Raw genomic sequence first — 17,548 nt, forward strand, 5'->3', positions numbered from 1 at the left:
ACTCCTCTTCAATGGCTGTGCGAACTTGCTGGATATTGGCGGGAACTGGAACACGCTGTCGTTCCAGAGCATCCCAAACATGCTCAATGGGTGACATATCTGGTGAGTTTGCAGGCCATGGAAGAACTGGGCCATTTTCAGCTTCCAGGAATTGTGTACAGATCCTTGCAACATGGGGCCGTGATTTATCTTGCTGAAACATGAGGTGATGGCGGCGGATGAATGGCACGACAATGGGCCTCAGGATCTCGTCATGGTATCTCTGTGCATTAAAATTGCCATCGATAAAATGCAATTGTGTTCATTTTCCGTAGCTTATGCCTGCCCATACCATAACCCCACCACCACCATGGGGCACTCTGTTCACAACATTGACATCAGCAAACTGCTCGCACACACAATGCCATACACTCTGTCTGCCATCTGCCCAGTAGGGTTGAAACCGGGATTCATCCGTGAAGAGCACACTTCTCCAGTGTGCCAGTGGCCATCGAAGGTGAGCATTTGCCCACTGAAGTCGGGTTAAGACCCAGGTGAGGACGACGAGCACACAGATGAGCTTCCCTGAGATGTTTTTTTGTACAGAAATTATTCAGTTGTGCAAACCCACAGTTTCAGTCAATTGATAATAAATTCATTAGGCCCTAATCTATGAATTTCACAAGACTGGGCAGCAACATAGGCCCACCGACTTGGAAGCCAGGCCCACCCACTTGGGAGCCAGGCCCAGCCAATCAGAATGAGCTTTTCCCCACACAATGGCTTTATTACAGACAGAAATACTCCTCAACACCACCCCTCAGACGATCCCACAGGTAAAGAAAACGGATGTGGAGGTCCTGGGCTGGCGTGGTTATAAGTGGTCTGAGGTTGTGAGGCCGGTTGGACATGCTGCCAAATTCTTTAAAAAGACGTTGGAGGCGGCTTATGGTAGAGAAATGAACATTCAATTATCTGGCAACAGCTCTGGTGGACATTCCTGCAGTCAGCCTGCCAATTGTAAGCTCCCTGAAAACTTGAGACATCTGTGGCATGGTGTTCTGTGACTAAACTGCACATTTTAGAGTGGTCTTTTATTGTCCCCAGTACAAGGTGCACCTGTGTTGATTAATCAGCTTTTTTTATATGCCCCACCTGGATGGATTATCTTGGCAAAGGAGAAATGCTCACTAACAGGGATGTAAACAAATTTCTGCACAAAATCTGAGAGAAATAAGCTTTCGTGCGTATATTTTAAAAAAAATCTGTGATTTTTTATTTCAGCTCTTGAAACATGGGACCAACACTACATGTTGCATTAATATTTGTGATCAGTGTAATAAAGTACTTTTTTTTTTTTTATGCATCAAATTATCTATGTTTTCCCCTCTATGCGGTTGCAATGCACAGTTTACTGCATTAGAGTGCTTCAAAAATCGATAAATTTCGCTCGTCATTGCAGGACGACTCTTATTTTGAAAAAAATATCCGCCTTTTTGCAACCATTTTGTGAGCTGCTGCAGACAGATTGGTCATGTGAAGGAAATGTTTTCAGTCGAATGGATGTGAAGTCGGAGTCTGTCTTTTTTCTCGTGACTTTATGCAGAGATATAACGGTCTGCTACCTCCCTAATCTACAATTCAACAGACTAGGGATAAACATCTCATCTGGTTCATTTCGCCTGAATGTAGGGGTCATTTTCTATACTGTTTTCACAGGTTCCGGTTTCTGAGAGATATTATTGAACTAATATTTCTACCACAAACTCTGCAAACGAGTGTCCACAATGAATCAGGTGAGTTAGATGCATGTAAAATATATATAAAATAAAATAAAAAACGTCGGCGGGTAACACGTTTCCCGGAGCATCACCAGGTTGTGACACACTTTATTTAATTTAGAGCACAGTTTAATTTATTGTTTAAATAATTTCGCTTTACTAAGTATTGTTGACATAGTTTCATATCTCGTTGCCCTCCCTAACGGTAATAATGGCCGTGAATTGCTGAATGGGATGATTGCTAAAGTAGGCCGCAAGCAAAGCCTCGGATTTTCCTGAACGAGCTACTAACTGGAGAGCCGGGCATATTTGTCTGCTCCTTTGACACAGTTTCGGTTAACTTGGTCGGCAGAATGTCCAAATCAAGGTTCTTCATCTCTTTCTTTTTCTCTTCATAACAGTGAAAGAAGCGTTATAATCGCGACTTGACATAAGAAGGCCGCATTCAACTAACGAACTTTCGTCAGCAAGCTAGCACAGCCTCTAATTGAGGTAAACGGTCATATTTCTGATATTTAAGACCTCAGTCTAGTCAACAACCTGACTTCCTTTACCGAATACAAAATCTGACTCTTCACTGTTCCACAAATCGCTGAAATGGCCGTTAAAAGAGACACTCACTCTAAAAGTGACCCTCCCAAAGGAGCCCCCAAGTAAAGCCCCAGGCTTGCCTGGGCGAGAAACCCCGCCAAGCAACACGCCAGGTCGGGAGGAGGACAGCCAGTACGCCGCCCTTTAGTTTGAGGAAGTTCAGGCTCAAAAGAGACGTCATTTATATGATCAACTTACATTTTTACATTTTAGTCATTTAGCAGACGCTCTTATCTTACAGGAGCAATTAGGGTTAAGTGCCTTGCTCAAGGGCACATCGACAGATTTTTCACCTAGTCGGCTCGGGGATTAGAACCAGCGACCTTTCGGTTACTAGCACAAGGCTCTTAACCGCTAAGCTACCTGCCGCCCCACTCTCCGAGAGAATGCCAAGAGTGTGCAAAGCTGTCAAGGCAAAGGGTGGCTATTTGAAGAATCTCAAATATAAAATATATTTTGATTTGTTTAACACTTTTTGGGGGGGTTACTACATGATTCCATATGTGTTATTTCATTTTTATTGTGGTGTTTTACTCTCAATGTACCAATATGACAACACCCTCTACTCTCTTTTTGGGTTAACAGGAAACATCTGTCTCATCCTCCCTCCAACCCTCCTCCCCCTTACCCCTCCCAGAGTCCCTGGGTCGTACCTCTCCCGGTAGCCCCTTACTGCTGGGTCTGAAGAGGGTGTCTGTGCAGCTGGTCGACTGCAGGAAATCACTGGAGATAAGTGGGTTTATGCTCTTACATACATTTATTTTGGGACACTACGGATACATGAGAGAATTAATTACCACTAAATACAATCTGTTTAAATAGAATCGTTACAAGCACTCCTATACCCTTGGATACATTGACATTGAAGATTTAATAGGATTTTACATTGAAGATTGAAATGCTTAAATTCGGTTACAAGAGTGTGAAAATCTGGTTTCGATATGAAGAAGGAACCATAACTGTCTGTCTTTGCTTCACAGGGGACAGTCCTAACCGTCACTCTCTCATTAGAAGCTTGTCATCTTGGAAGGCTAAACAACATCTTGATGCTGAGGAGGCAGAGAAAAGTCTCCCCAGATCAGAACACCTCAAGAAACAACAGCAGAGACCCACAAGGAAGAAACCTCACTGCTGCTCTGACTGTGGTAAGAGTTACACCTCTTCAGCAGACCTTAGAGGACACCAGAGAATTCATACTGGAGAGAAACCTTATAGCTGTGATCAATGTGGGAAGAGATTCATTCAGAGATTAAATCTGAAGGCACATCAGATCATACACTCAGTAAAAAAACCTCACTGCTGCTCCCAGTGCGGGGAGAGATTTGTTACTTCACAAAGCTTAAAAGCTCACCAGCGGACTCACAGTGGAGAGAGACCGTTCCACTGCTCTGAGTGTGGGAAGAGTTTCAAACAAGCCTCAACACTGTTTGAACACAAACGAATACACACAGGAGAGAAGCCTCACCACTGTGAGCAGTGCGGGGGAAGCTTTTCCTCTGCTAAATTACTCAGAATACATCAGAGGATTCACACAGGGGAGAAATCTTACAAATGCACTGACTGTGGGAAAAGCTTCAGAATGTCGTCTACTTTAAGATGTCACCAGCTTAGACATACCGGAGATAAGCCCCACCAATGTACTGAGTGTGGGAAGAGGTTTGCTGTTAAGAGTGGACTCTGGCAACATAACATAGTGCTCACTGGAGAGAAACACTACCAATGCCCCAAGTGTGGCAAGAAGCTAGGATCATCTCATTCTCTAGAGCAGCATAAGCGAACACACACTGGACAGAAACCCTTCCACTGTTCCCACTGTAAGTTGAGCTTTGGCACTAGTTCAGCCCTGTACAAACACCAGAGAATTCACACAGGAGAGAAGCCACACAGCTGCAATGTTTGCCAGAGGAGTTTTGGACGGTCAGATCACCTGAAAAATCATATGCAAATTCACACAGGAGAAAAGCCATACCACTGCCAACTTTTCTTCCAAAAGGAGAAAAAGGATGGTGGTGACGGATGGGATGCCGGGGAGGAAAGTGAGTTGACTCGATTGAGCCACGAGTTGGCTGGGGATAAGCATATTAACAGGCTGATTGCAGTGAGCCTGGGCAAAACTCCAGAACAGGTGAGGCAGAAAAGACGAAGACTGAGGCGTGGAAGGCTGCCGAGTGACATTCTCCAGGAAGCAGCTGGTGAGAGTAATATCATCAGTATGTTGTCCGAGCCGGCCGCACCATTAACACCCCAGAGCGGGATACGTGAGATCCTTTGGAAAGAGCTACTGAGTGGTGATACCGATGATGGTGTAAAAATTGGAGAAGTCACCTTATCCCTAAGGGGGGTGGAGCAAGATCCAGCCTTGCTCAATTCGTCCGCCCTGGAACTGCAGCAGCTGCTGGGGGGGAGATCGGGTTCCCAGGGTCTACTGAACCAATCAGCGAAGCGCAAGGTCACATTGCCAAGTGAAGGAGAGAAAATTGCCAAACAGTCGGAGTACTGTAGAGTACAAATGTTGTTTGATAAGAACAGAACCAAATTGGCAAATGATATTCTGGATGGTAATGGGGATGTTGTGGATGCTTTACCACCACTGGAGGTTGCCTTGGCATTCAAAAGTCGGTGGGAGGTGACTGAAACGTTCCACGGCCTTTGTCAGTTTCGCTCGATGGGGGAAGCGGACAATGGGGTATTCGGGTCACTCATCTCAGCGGCTGAAGTAAGTGAAAACCTTGGGGCTTTCAAAACTGGAACAGCAGCTGGGCCAGACGGGATCACCAAGACGGCATTACAAAAATGGGATCCGACTGGTGCGAAACTTAGTCGTACTTTTTCTGTATGGTTGACATCGGGTACCCTGCCTAAGCTTTTTAAGAAGTGCAGGACCACTCTGATACCCAAAACCGCCGACCCGGTTCTGCGCACCCAGGCGTCTGGGTGGAGGCCACTTACCATCGGGTCGTTGGTATTGAGGCTATACTCTCGCATCCTTACAAACAGGCTGGCGCAGGCGTGTCCCATCAACCCACGCCAGAGAGGATTTACTTCCTCACCTGGGTGTTCGGAGAACTTGATGATCCTGGGAGGATTGTTGAAGGAAAGTAGGGCGAGTGGCGAGGTGTTAGCCGTGGTGATGGTGGACTTTGCACGTGCATTTGACTCCATCAGTCATCTGCATATCTTGGAGGTGCTGAAGCAGAGAGGACTGGATGAACATATCGTCAGAATCATAGGTGACTCGTACACCGAAGTTACGACAATGATTACGGTCGATGGGGAGCAGTCCCCTCCCATCGATGTGAGGATAGGGGTCAAGCAGGGCGATGCCATGTCGCCGCTGCTATTCAATCTAGCCCTTGATCCAGTGATGGAAACGCTTGAACGTCTCGGCTCGGGGTACAAGGTGGATGGTCGTCAGATCACAACCTTGGCCTTTGCTGATAATCTTGTCTTGGTGAGCGGTTCATGGGATGGCATGGCGAAAAACATCCTGATTCTGGAAAAATTTTGCCAACTGACGGGGCTGAGGGTACAGCCCAAGAAGTGTCACGGTTTCCTCACTCAGAAAATTCGGGGAGTGTTCTCGGTAAACTCTTGTAAGCCCTGGATAATGGGTGGCGTTGAGCTGCACATGGTCGGGCCAGCAGAGTCGGTCCAATACCTGGGGTTGAGAGTGGGTCCGTGGCAAGGCATTATAGAACCGGAACCTGTCGAGCGACTTCGTGACTGGATTAGCTCGATTGGGCGGTCTCCGCTAAAGCCTTCACAGAAGGTGAGGATGTTGAATGACTATGCGGTCCTGAGGATGGTTTATCAGGCGGACAACGGCGGGTCAGGGCCAAAAATCCTCAATGTACTTGATGGGATGATCAGGAAGGCGGTGAAGGTATGGCTCCACCTTTCACTGTCTACTTGTGACGGGTTACTTTACTCTAGATGCCAGGACGGCGGGCTGGGTATCGTAAAGTTAGCTTGTCAAATCCCATCTATCCAAGCCAGAAGGGTCTACCGATTATGGCATTCGGAGGATGCCATTACTCGGATAGTTACCCGCAGGACAGTAAAATCAAAGGAGTACCTCGGGATGTGGCTGAGAGCTGGTGGGGACAAGGCAAGTTTGCCTCCCTAGAAACATCGGATGATGGTGCTGTCGGGAGTACAGACCCCGCCAGCTTGCTGACGCCAATAATGAAAAACCCAGTTAAGCCGAACTGGAGGCAAGGAGAGTTTCAGAGATGGCAGAACCTGGCAGTGCAAGGAGTGGGAGTGCAGGCATTCGCAGGAGACAGAAACAGCAATCACTGGTTGAAAGATCCAGCCAAGGTTGGATTTAAACAGAGATCCTATATTGCAGGTCTCCAGCTGAGAGCCAATGTATACCCAACCAGAGAAGCACTTGCCAGGGGGAGGAAAGACATTCCATCTGTCTGCCGCCACTGTCTATCTGGTAATGAGTCTTTCTCGCACATTCTCGGGCAGTGTCCTGCAGTGAAGGATAGTCACATCTCGCGACATAACAAGCTGTGTGGCCTGTTAGCAAGTGAAGCCGAATGCGCCGGATGGATCGTCACCAGAGAAATGTGTTGCAACACCCGTGCCGGGGCGTTGCGACGACCAGACCTGGTGTTCGTGAAAAATGGTACTGCTTTGGTGGTGGATGTTACTGTGCGGTACGAGATGGCCTCAAACACCTTAGAGGTCGCGGCTGCTGAGAAGGTCGCTAGGTATACCCCGATTGCTCGATACATCATGGCTGCCCTGAAGGTGAGGAAGGTAAAAGTGTTTGGTTTTCCACTGGGAGCCCGAGGGAAGTGGCCAATCAGAAATGAAAGGTTGCTAATGAACTTGGGGGTGAATCGTTTACGGAGGGAACGATTGGCCAAGCTATTCAGCAGGAGGGCTCTCCTGTACTCCTTGGATGTCCTCAGGGACTTCTATAGAATCGATTGGGTGATGAATGTGGGAAGAGATTCACTAAGTCAGGAACCATTGGCTTCACACAAGAGAATACACACCTGAGAGAAACCGTACCACTGCGCTGACTGTGGGAAATGCTTTACCACCTCAAGTGAACTGATTTATACACACAGGAGCGATGCCTAATGGCTGTGCTCACCTGACTGTACACCAGAGAACACACACTGATAAATATTTTACGCCTGCATCTAATTTGTAAATGATGGAACACCTTATAGAAACATTTATAGAATGATCATCAAGGACACAAGGTAACAACTGTGAAACATGAACGCTTCTAGGTTGCACCGGACAACGGCCACAACACAATGCTGAATCCACAATACTTGAAAATTAAAAGAGGGTTTCACTCAGTGTTGTGGATTTGACCAAAACGTTTATCTATTTACTGTGTTGTCTTGCAGTATTACTTAACATCCTTGTTCCAAACATAATGAATGATTTGTAGGGATTTTTTACAAAAACACAAGGCTCCTTTGTCATACAGGCCAGTAATGTGGAGTCAATGCAATGCACTGTCCTGCCTGAACAACGACAGACCTGTAGCACTCACCTCGGTCAAAACACCTTTCAGACTCTTTATCCCTTATGGATGATTTTCTATATATGGATGATTTTCTAGTACACACGTTGTAGAATTAAACACCTATATGCCTTAAACGCTTATGGATTGAGAACCAGTTGAAGGGTTAAAACAGAGCAGAGACATTTCTTTAGTGCAAACGCTGTGCTTTTGATAACTCCCTGCAGCTGGTCTGGGTATGTCAATGACATGTGATGGAGATACAACTCCTGGTGGAGGCTGTGTGGAGATTGGAGTAACAATGGAACTAGTGTTATCATTTGTTTGTGCTTATGATCTGACACACATAGCCACATGCACATAATCTCAAGGGTCCTGGGAGGATGCTTTTGGGGATTGGCTTAAATGTATGTGGTTGAGAATGGGTTACGGCCATGACATGTTTAAACCATGTTTAAGTATTAATTGATATGTTTTATAATGTGTTATGAAATGATAAAGGTAAAACAGAATGAACATGATTGATACTTTGTACTCCAGATATATGTCTGGATAGTGAATATAGTCAATACAAAGTGTGATTGTTCTTTAACGTACATATGTATATCATTTTTTGAGTCACGCCACTAATAAGAGACAGAAGCCCCCACTTACATTTACATTTTACATTTTAGTCATTTAGCAGACGCTCTTATCCAGAGCTATTTACAGTTAGTGAGTGCATACATTTTTTAAATTTTTTAATTAATTTTTTTCATACTGGCCCCCCGTGGGAATCGAACCCACAACCCTGGCGTTGCAAATCAGCAACCACTGGACAATCTCATGCAGCCTTGTTATATTCGAACTTGTGTTGTAATCTACGCCTCAATTATCCTGATTATAATGTTGTAATCTACACCTCGATTAGCCTGATATGTTGTATGGTGGAAAATTACAAGATTATGTTCTATTATGCATTGAATAGTTGGATCAGTACTTTTCCACTCTGTGTCTGTTGGCCTGAGGTCGGCCTCTGGGCTTAAGGCCAACAGCCGATTGGGGGTAACCTTGTGATAAGGTTATGCCCTGCCTTCCATACACTGCAGCTAAGTGGAGGAGGACTGGAAGAAGATTCCCTTTTGTATAGCAACAGCAATATGACCTTCGAGACAGAAAATACACCTGCTCTGACCTAAACTAGTTGTTCCTGCTTGACTGCACAATATACCCTTTTATGCTTTCACACTTCTGCTGACCGCTACGTAGGCAGAGGTTGTACCTTTTTATAAAAACTGAGACTCAACTCTGTTCGGGGGGCTCATAACTCTGCACCACTGAGTGATTGTTAATCTCTCCGGAATTGCAATTCTTATAATAAAAGTTTTTTTTGAAGAATCTGCAGTCTCTTCCTTTTTGATCAGAATTTCCACGACAGTTGTAATCTACACCTCCCATTTAGCCTGATATGTTGTAATCTACACCTCGAATAGCCTGATATGTTGTAATCTACACCTCGAATAGCCTGATATGTTGTAATCTACACCTTAATAACCTGATACAAACCCTTATTTCTTAGGGTACAGATGTTTTATTTGAGTCATTATTTCTCTAGCCTACCTCTCGTTGATCTGATTGAATGGAGCCCTAAATGTTTGTTATGATGTCTTGTCACAGTGTTGTGGGAACCAGGGTAAATTTAGTAGATAAGGGATTCTGGGCGACGCACAGTCTGAATACCAGGGATTCCATTATTGTCGAGGGAGATTACTGAGGTTGATCTTAGAATGATGGATGGACATGATATACTGACTTGGGGTACAAGGTAATAACATCAAAGAAGGGAGTGCCCATTGAGGGTTGCCAGATGTTGTTGAAGAAACGTGTAACAGAGGGTATATAAACTGAGATATTTTCTTTGTTCAGTAGTTCGGAATAGCAAGAGGCGAAGCACGTGACTTTTGTTAGAACGAACCCGGTACTGAATATAAAACATTTGTATTGACTTTCCACATAGTTGTCTAAGTATATTCGTGCATCCTTGATCACTTGATACCCGAGAAACTCATCATAACAGATTGGCGTCTACGAACGGGATACGGTTTCATCCTGACCGACAGGTAAGCAGACTTAAATTTTTTTGGATTGTGTTAACCTCTGCTTATCTGTGGTAAGGCTGAGCTGTAAGGAACGTTTAAAATTCTATATTTTATAAGGGGGAAGATGAGTTGTATTGAGTTATTTAGTGATATGTAAGGAGCAGGGGCGGTGTGTTCATTAGGGCGATATGGGCGACGCACTGCCAAACGGGAAAAGGAAGGGATTTTTTTCCTAATCAATTATATCACGGCAACAGTAGTTATCAGTGTTCTAATCTAGACGTCTGATCTGCCACTAAATGTCCAATCAGGCTAAAGTCGTGCTTCAAATGGCCCCGCCCGTTTTGGGGCGATTTCAGTCAGGTTGAAAATCGCCCCAGAAGTCTCTCATAGACTCTCATGTAAAATCTTTTTTTTTTTCAAATATCAGAGCTTTCAATACAATCTCTATGGGTTCCGGGAGGGCTTGCACTTACGCGCTTTCGTCATACGTAACATAACCATGAACATAACTAAGAAAAGAGCGGGTAGCAGCGTCAATCAATTCACGTACTACTGTCAAGATGGCTAGCGTTCAGTGCAACTCGATTGTCTCTTTGAAAGAAGTTCGTTTTTGTCGGCGAACAAATCAAGATAAATTGGCAACGAAACAATTAGGACCTCCCAGACCAAATTTAATAATTCAACAGGTTTCTACTAAAGGGGGAAAGTCCTACACCCGAGGATTTTCCAAAAATTGGTACGAACGAAAAACCTGGCTAGCAGGCTGCGATGTAGCTAATGCAGTCTTCTGCTACCCCTGCTTACTCTTTCACCCTGAAGGCGGCACGGCAGACAGTACCGCTTGGACAGCGACTGGTGTAACGGACATGCACCATCTTTCAGAAAACATTAAGAAACATGAGCTGTCAAAGACCCACATGGATAGCTGTTTGAGATTGTCTACTTTGGGGAGAGTGAACATTGCCACTCAACTGGATGAGGGATACAGGCTAGCTGTCCGCCGCCACAACGATGAGGTTAGCAAGAACCGCCACATCCTCAGCTAGCTAATCCAGTGTGTGAAGTTTTGCGGAGTGTTTGAGTTAGCTTTGCGAGGCAAAGATGAAACTGAGGGCTCCACCAACCCTGGTATTTTTCTTGGACTTGTCAACTTTGTGGCACAATTAGATGAGGTGTTTGATGACCATCTTAAAAATGCTAAAGTTTTCAAGGGCACATCAAAGACCATTCAAAACGAGCTACTGGAGTGTATGCTAGCGGTCATGAGGGAACATATTGTGGAGGAGGTGAAGTCGGCGAACTTCGTAGCTATCCAAGCTGACGAGACCACGGACGTTTCTACACAGACACAGCTGGTGCTTGTGCTGAGGTACATAGATAGCAAGAAGATTTTATTTTTTTCCTGGGGCTTTTTCACAAAATCATGCCCCACGTCGACATTCTGTACCAGAAGCTACAGAAGAAGGACATCGATGCTGTCTTCATCAAACGTGCCCTCGACAGCTTCACAAGCAGTGTGCAGGCCATAAGGTAAGATTAAACAATATAATTCGATCTTTCTCAAAGCAGAGCTTTATTTTAAAATGTATGCATGAAAGGAGACATCATCATATTTACAAATCTATACAATTGGCCAGAATATGGTTGTTCATTTTTACAAAGCCATACAGATAGCTGTGTTTACCTTTTCTAGAAATTATTTTCAAATTCTGTTTTCAGGCAAAATGTCTATCACTGTTCATTTTCACAAATCTATACAAGAGGGCAGAATATGGAAGTCTATAAAAATGTCTTATTACCAATAACTTGCATCAATGTTTTCAGTAGCCTCTATCAAAAGCTCCTGCTTGCTTGTTGTGAATTATGCTCAGGTGCACATATTTCCAATTCAACCATGAGGCCTTTTTGAAGCAAGTAATGTGTATATCAGCATTGACTTATATGCTGCCCCTGTCTTCATGTTGTTGCTGGACATATATTTTTTAAAATGTGTGTAGGTCACCTAAATCATCAGAAAAATTGCCCCCCCCTGAGAATTTTTTCAGGAGCCGCCACTGGTAAGGAGAAATATCAAATTAGACAATGACATGGTGCTATGATTCAAAATAGGGTGTGTTCGAGGTGATGAATAAAGGCAAGAGAGGACAACCGAATGGGCGCAGGATACCCTTAATGAGAATACATTATAAAGAGAATAGGCGCAGGATACCCTTAATGATAATACATTATAAAGAGATTGGGTTTTATTCCCGTAGTGTGTAAGGCATTATAAAAATAAATAGGTTACGGGCCTTTGATGTGGTAAATCATCATAAAAATAAGTATAGAATTAGTCCTGTGTGAATTATTCAAAACGGTCAGGAAAGAGAGAGAGAAAACAATAACTCATACCGCATAAAAATAATCAGAGCAGATACAAGTGAATCCTGTTGAATCATAGCACCAAAGATAAAATAGGCTAACAAAATTTGAATAAAGATCAAGGTGGAGATTTGATTCAAAACATTTAATTACTAATATTGTATAAACTAATAATACACGAGAATGGGGAGTTGAATACGGGCAAGACAGTGACAATAAAGAATAAATCAGAGCTAGATTTACCTAGAAGGGAACGAAAAGGTTATGACCAAATTGTTGCAGACAAATCCGCATCTAAAACACATCTCTTTTTAAAAGTATTGAAAATCAGACACCGCGTGACAGGATGTTAATTAAATTAGGGGGGTTTTCTATGTGGAACCATATCTTAGTGATTTATCAGCATGGACAGATAATGACTATCCTCTTGATGGTAGTTTTAGAAGGGATAAAGTACAAGTAGCACGAAAGTATATAATCGATAATACAGCCATAAGCAACCCGAAATGGGATTTAGATTGTATGAAAGAGGTGTATACAGCATGCGATTTTAATGAATGGCTGGTAAATATAATTAGGAAGGAGGAAAAGTATGTTAGGAAGTTACGTAATTTGGCAATGGAACAACATAATCTACCTTAAGAAAAGAGTCAGTCCATAGAGGCTATTAAAGGATCTGAAAGTATGAAAGGAATTTATCCACAGTTAGCGAACTCTATTTAGCCTCCAGTTTATAGTATTGACATAGAAGAGGATAGCGATTATATATATGATTGGTTATTTATAGAATCTTATGAAAGTCAGGCTAAGAAAAAAATGTATTCCTAAGATCAGGTCAAAATAGATAACTTTGAGATCAAACGGTGGCGAGAGGAATGCAGGGCCTTGTGGTTACAACGCTTTTGGTAAAGCTTGGGAAACGGCATATAGAAGGTTCAGAGGTCATACAGGACGAATAAACATTGAAAAAATAAGATATACTAAGAGAGTGTTTGGAAAGTGAATATAAAAGTATATTTACAATACTCAAACAAAAACGTAGATTTAAAACGATAGATTAGCAAATACAATTATGGAATAATTCGTTGAAGAAGAAGATGATATGAAGAGGATAATATACAGAAGGTGTCACGCCCTGACTCAGGGGACGCTTATATGTTGAGTCAGGGTGTGTATATTCCTTGTTGTGCTTTTTCTATGTTGTCGATCTAGTATGTGTGGATCTATGTTGGCCAGTGTGGTTCCCAATCAGAGGCAGCTGTCACTCGTTGTCTCTGATTGGGGACCATTCTTAGGCAGCCTATTGGCACTGTCTAGTTGTGGGATCTTGTTCCTGGTAAGGTTAGTTGTGTATTCTACCTTAGGACTTTACGTTTCGTTTCCTTTATTGTTTTGTCGTGTGTTTAAAGTTCAATAAACATGTACGGCATATCACGCTGCGTCTTGGTCTGACCCGTCATTAAACGAACGGGACAGAAGATCCCACCAAACAAGGACCAAGCAGTGTGCCGAGGAGGAGCAGAGAGGATGGACTTGGCGGGAGATAAGAGAGGATCTGGCAAGAAAGATGGAGGCCCTGAAAGGGATCAGGGTGGAGAGGCAACCCCAAGAAAATTTTTTTGGGGGGGGCACACGGTGTGGACGACGAGGCAGCAGGAGGCCGCGATAGGGCGGATCTGCAGGTTAGGCGAGGAGGCCACCATGTTACGGGGGATGTTGGCTCAGAGGGAGCAGGAGTTATTCGGTCAGAGGGAGGCGCTACAGGAGGCTAAAAGGGAGAAGGAAAAAGTAGAGGCACGGCAAGAGGAGCTGGTTAGGCAGCAGAAGGAGCGGGGGTTAATAAAGGAACCCAGTCCTGCTCCTCGCACCAAGCAAGTGGTGCGTGTCGCCAGTCCGGCCCGGCCCGTTCCTGTCCCTCGCACCAAGCCAGTGGTGCGTGTTCCTAGTCCGGTCCGACCCGTGCCTGCTCCTCGCACCAGACCAGTGGTGCGTTTGTCCAGTCCGGCACGGCCCATGCCCGTTCCACCTGTGCCTGGTCCGGCACCGGTCAGCTGCTCCACTCCGGAGCCAGAGCAGTCCGCTCCACCGGTGCCTGATCCAGTGCCGGTCAGTTGTTCCACTCCGGAGCCAGAGCAGTCCGCTCCACCGGTGCCTGATCCAGCTCCGGTCAGCGGCTCCACTCCGGAGCCAGAGTAGTCCGCTCCACCGGGGTCCAGTCCAGCTCCGGTCAGCGGCTCCACTCCGGAGCCAGAGCAGTCCGCTCCACCGGTGCCTGATCCAGTGCCGGTCAGCTGTTCCACTCCGGAGCCAGAGTAGTCCGCTCCACCGGTGCCGAGTCCAGCTCCGGTCAGCGGCTCTAGTCCAGGAGAATGGTATAGATTCATTCAAGGTTCCATTCAACCATATTTGCGATTCCAGAACATTTGCCATCCGTTACTAGATGTCCGATTTTCTATAATAAACATGTAATTCAAGTACCTAGTGATTTATCAATTGTACCCACTAAAGTATCAGCTATGGTAAATGCGTCTTCTGTATTTGATGTGTACGTAAAGGGAAGACAAAGAGAAGAGTTTTCAGCAATAGATATTAGATTTCTGAGAGATTCTCTATGTCTCATGATGTTTAAGGATATGGGGGAAAAGTATTGCATTTCAAAAGTGGGAACATTACCGATTCCAGGTTTTTTTTTTGGTGTTGTGAAAATAATATATGGACTACTCTTCCTCCACTGTTCAGGGCAATATGTTGAGTCTGTACTTTAAACGACCTTATCTATGTGGTTCAGCCTGTTGAATTTGTCAATACAAACATTACGGGATGATTTAGAAGGGAGACTTTCCGAATTTATGGGATATGTACAGTCGTGGTCAGAAGTTTTGAGAATGACACAAGTATTGGTCTTCACAAAGTTTGCTGCTTCAGTGTTTTTAGATATTTTTGTCAGATGTTACTATGGTATACTGGAGTATAATTACAAGCATTCCATAAGTGTCAAAGGCTTTTATTGACAATTACATTAAGTTTATGCAAAGAGTCAATATTTGCAGTGTTGACCCTTCTTTTTCAAGACCTCTGCAATCCGCCCTGGCATGCTGTCAATTAACTTCTGGGCTAAATCCTGACTGATGGCAGCCCATTCTTGCATAATCAATGCTAGGAGTTTGTCAGAATTTGTGGGTTTTTGTTTGTCCACCTTGAGGAGGATTGACCACAAGTTCTCAATGGGATTAAGGTCTGGGGAGTTTCCTGGCCATGGACCCAAAATGTCGATGTTTTTTCCCTGAGCCACTTAGTTATCACTTTTGCCTTATGGCAAGGTGCTCCATCATGCTGGAAAAGGCATTTTTAGTCACCAAACTGTTCTTGGATGGTTGGGAGAAGTTGCTCTCGGAGGATGTGTTGGTACCATTCTTTATTCATGGCTGTGTTCTTAGGCAAAATTGTGAGTGAGCCCACTCCCTTGGCTGAGAAGCAACCCCACACATGAATGGTCTCAGGATGCTTTACTGTTTGCATGACACAGGACTGATGGTAGCGCTCACCTTGTCTTCTCTGGACAAGCTTTTTTCCGGATGCCCTACACTATCGGAAAGGGGATTCATCAGAGAAAATGACTTTACCCCAGCCCTCAGCAGTCCAATCCCTGTACCTTTTGCAGAATATCAGTCTGTCCCTGATGTTTTTCCTAGAGAGAAGTGGCTTCCTCGCTGCCCTTCTTGACACCAGGCCATCCTCCAAAAGTCTTCACCTCACTGTGCGTGCAGATGCATTCACACCTGCCTGCTGCCATTCCTGAGCAAGCTCTGCACTGGTGGTGCCCCGATCCCGCAGCTGAATCAACTTTAGGAGACGGTCCTGGCGCTTTTTGGACTTTCTTGGGCGCCCTGAAGCCTTCTTCACAATAATTGAACCTCTCTCCTTGAAGTTCTTGATGATCCGATAAATGGTTGATTTAGGTGCAATCTTACTAGCAGCAATATCCTTGCCTGTGAAGCTCTTTTTGTGCAAAGCAATGATGACGACACGTGTTTTCTTGCAGGTAACCATGGTTAACAGAGGAAGAACAACGATTTCAAGCACCACCCTCCTTTTAAAGCTTCCAGTCTGTTATTCTAACTCAATCAGCATGACAGAGTGATCTCCAGCCTTGTCCAACGAGAGAATCACTGACATGTCAGCTGGTCCTTTTGTGGCAGGACTGAAATGCAGTGGAAATGTTTTTTGGGGATTAAGTTCATTTTCATGGCAAAGAGGGACTTTGCAATGAATTACAATTCATCTGATCACTCTTCAAATCAAATCAAATCAAATTTTATTGGTCACATGCGCCGAATACAACAGGTGCAGACATTACAGTGAAATGCTTACTTACAGCCCTTAACCAACAGTGCATTTATTTTAAACAAAAAAAGTAAGAATAAAACAACAACAACAAAAAAGTGTTGAGAAAAAAAAGAGCAGAAGTAAAATAAAGTGACAGTAGGGAGGCTATATATACAGGGGGGTACCGTTGCAGAGTCAATGTGCGGGGGCACCGGCTAGTTGAGGTAGTTGAGGTAATATGTACATGTGGGTAGAGTTAAAGTGACTATGCATAAATACTTAACAGAGTAGCAGCAGAGTATATGCAAATTGCCATCATAAAAACTGAGGCAGCAGACTTTGTGAAAATTAATATTTGTGTCATTCTCAAAACTTTTGACCACGACTGTAAATTTTTTAAGAATACGAATCCGATTGATTTGGCTACTAGATACAACGCAATACCTCAAGATTTTAGAAATATCTACACGTACTCAGTTAGTTTTTTAAGACTATTTTTTGGAAATACGGAATTACAATATTCCAATCATTATCTCATAGCTTTGACACGTCATGATGTTGCTAGAGTGGTTAATGCTACTGTCATGGGTTTTCAAGCTATTGGTTCCGAGTTGGTCCTCATTAGACAATATGCAATTGATAATCGCATAGCATTGGATGCTATTACGGCTGCTCAAGGGGGTGTGTGTGTGCGATTGTAGGAGGGGATACATGTTGTACACACCTACCATCAGAATCTTGGTAATTTAACTAAAGCTATGGGTAATATTAGAGACATACAGGAAGGCATTAAGCGTACGAGATGCAAAGATTGTGGGGGGATATGGTCATTTGAACGCTGTTTAAGTCTAAGTTTTTTTGTTGTTGTGGTAATTCAATAGGAACATGGATGGCAAGCATTCTAGGTCCCCTAGTTGCCATAGTAATTATTG

This window comes from Coregonus clupeaformis, unplaced genomic scaffold, assembly GCF_020615455.1.
Source record: "Coregonus clupeaformis isolate EN_2021a unplaced genomic scaffold, ASM2061545v1 scaf0078, whole genome shotgun sequence".
Taxonomy (NCBI): Eukaryota; Metazoa; Chordata; class Actinopteri; order Salmoniformes; family Salmonidae; genus Coregonus; species Coregonus clupeaformis.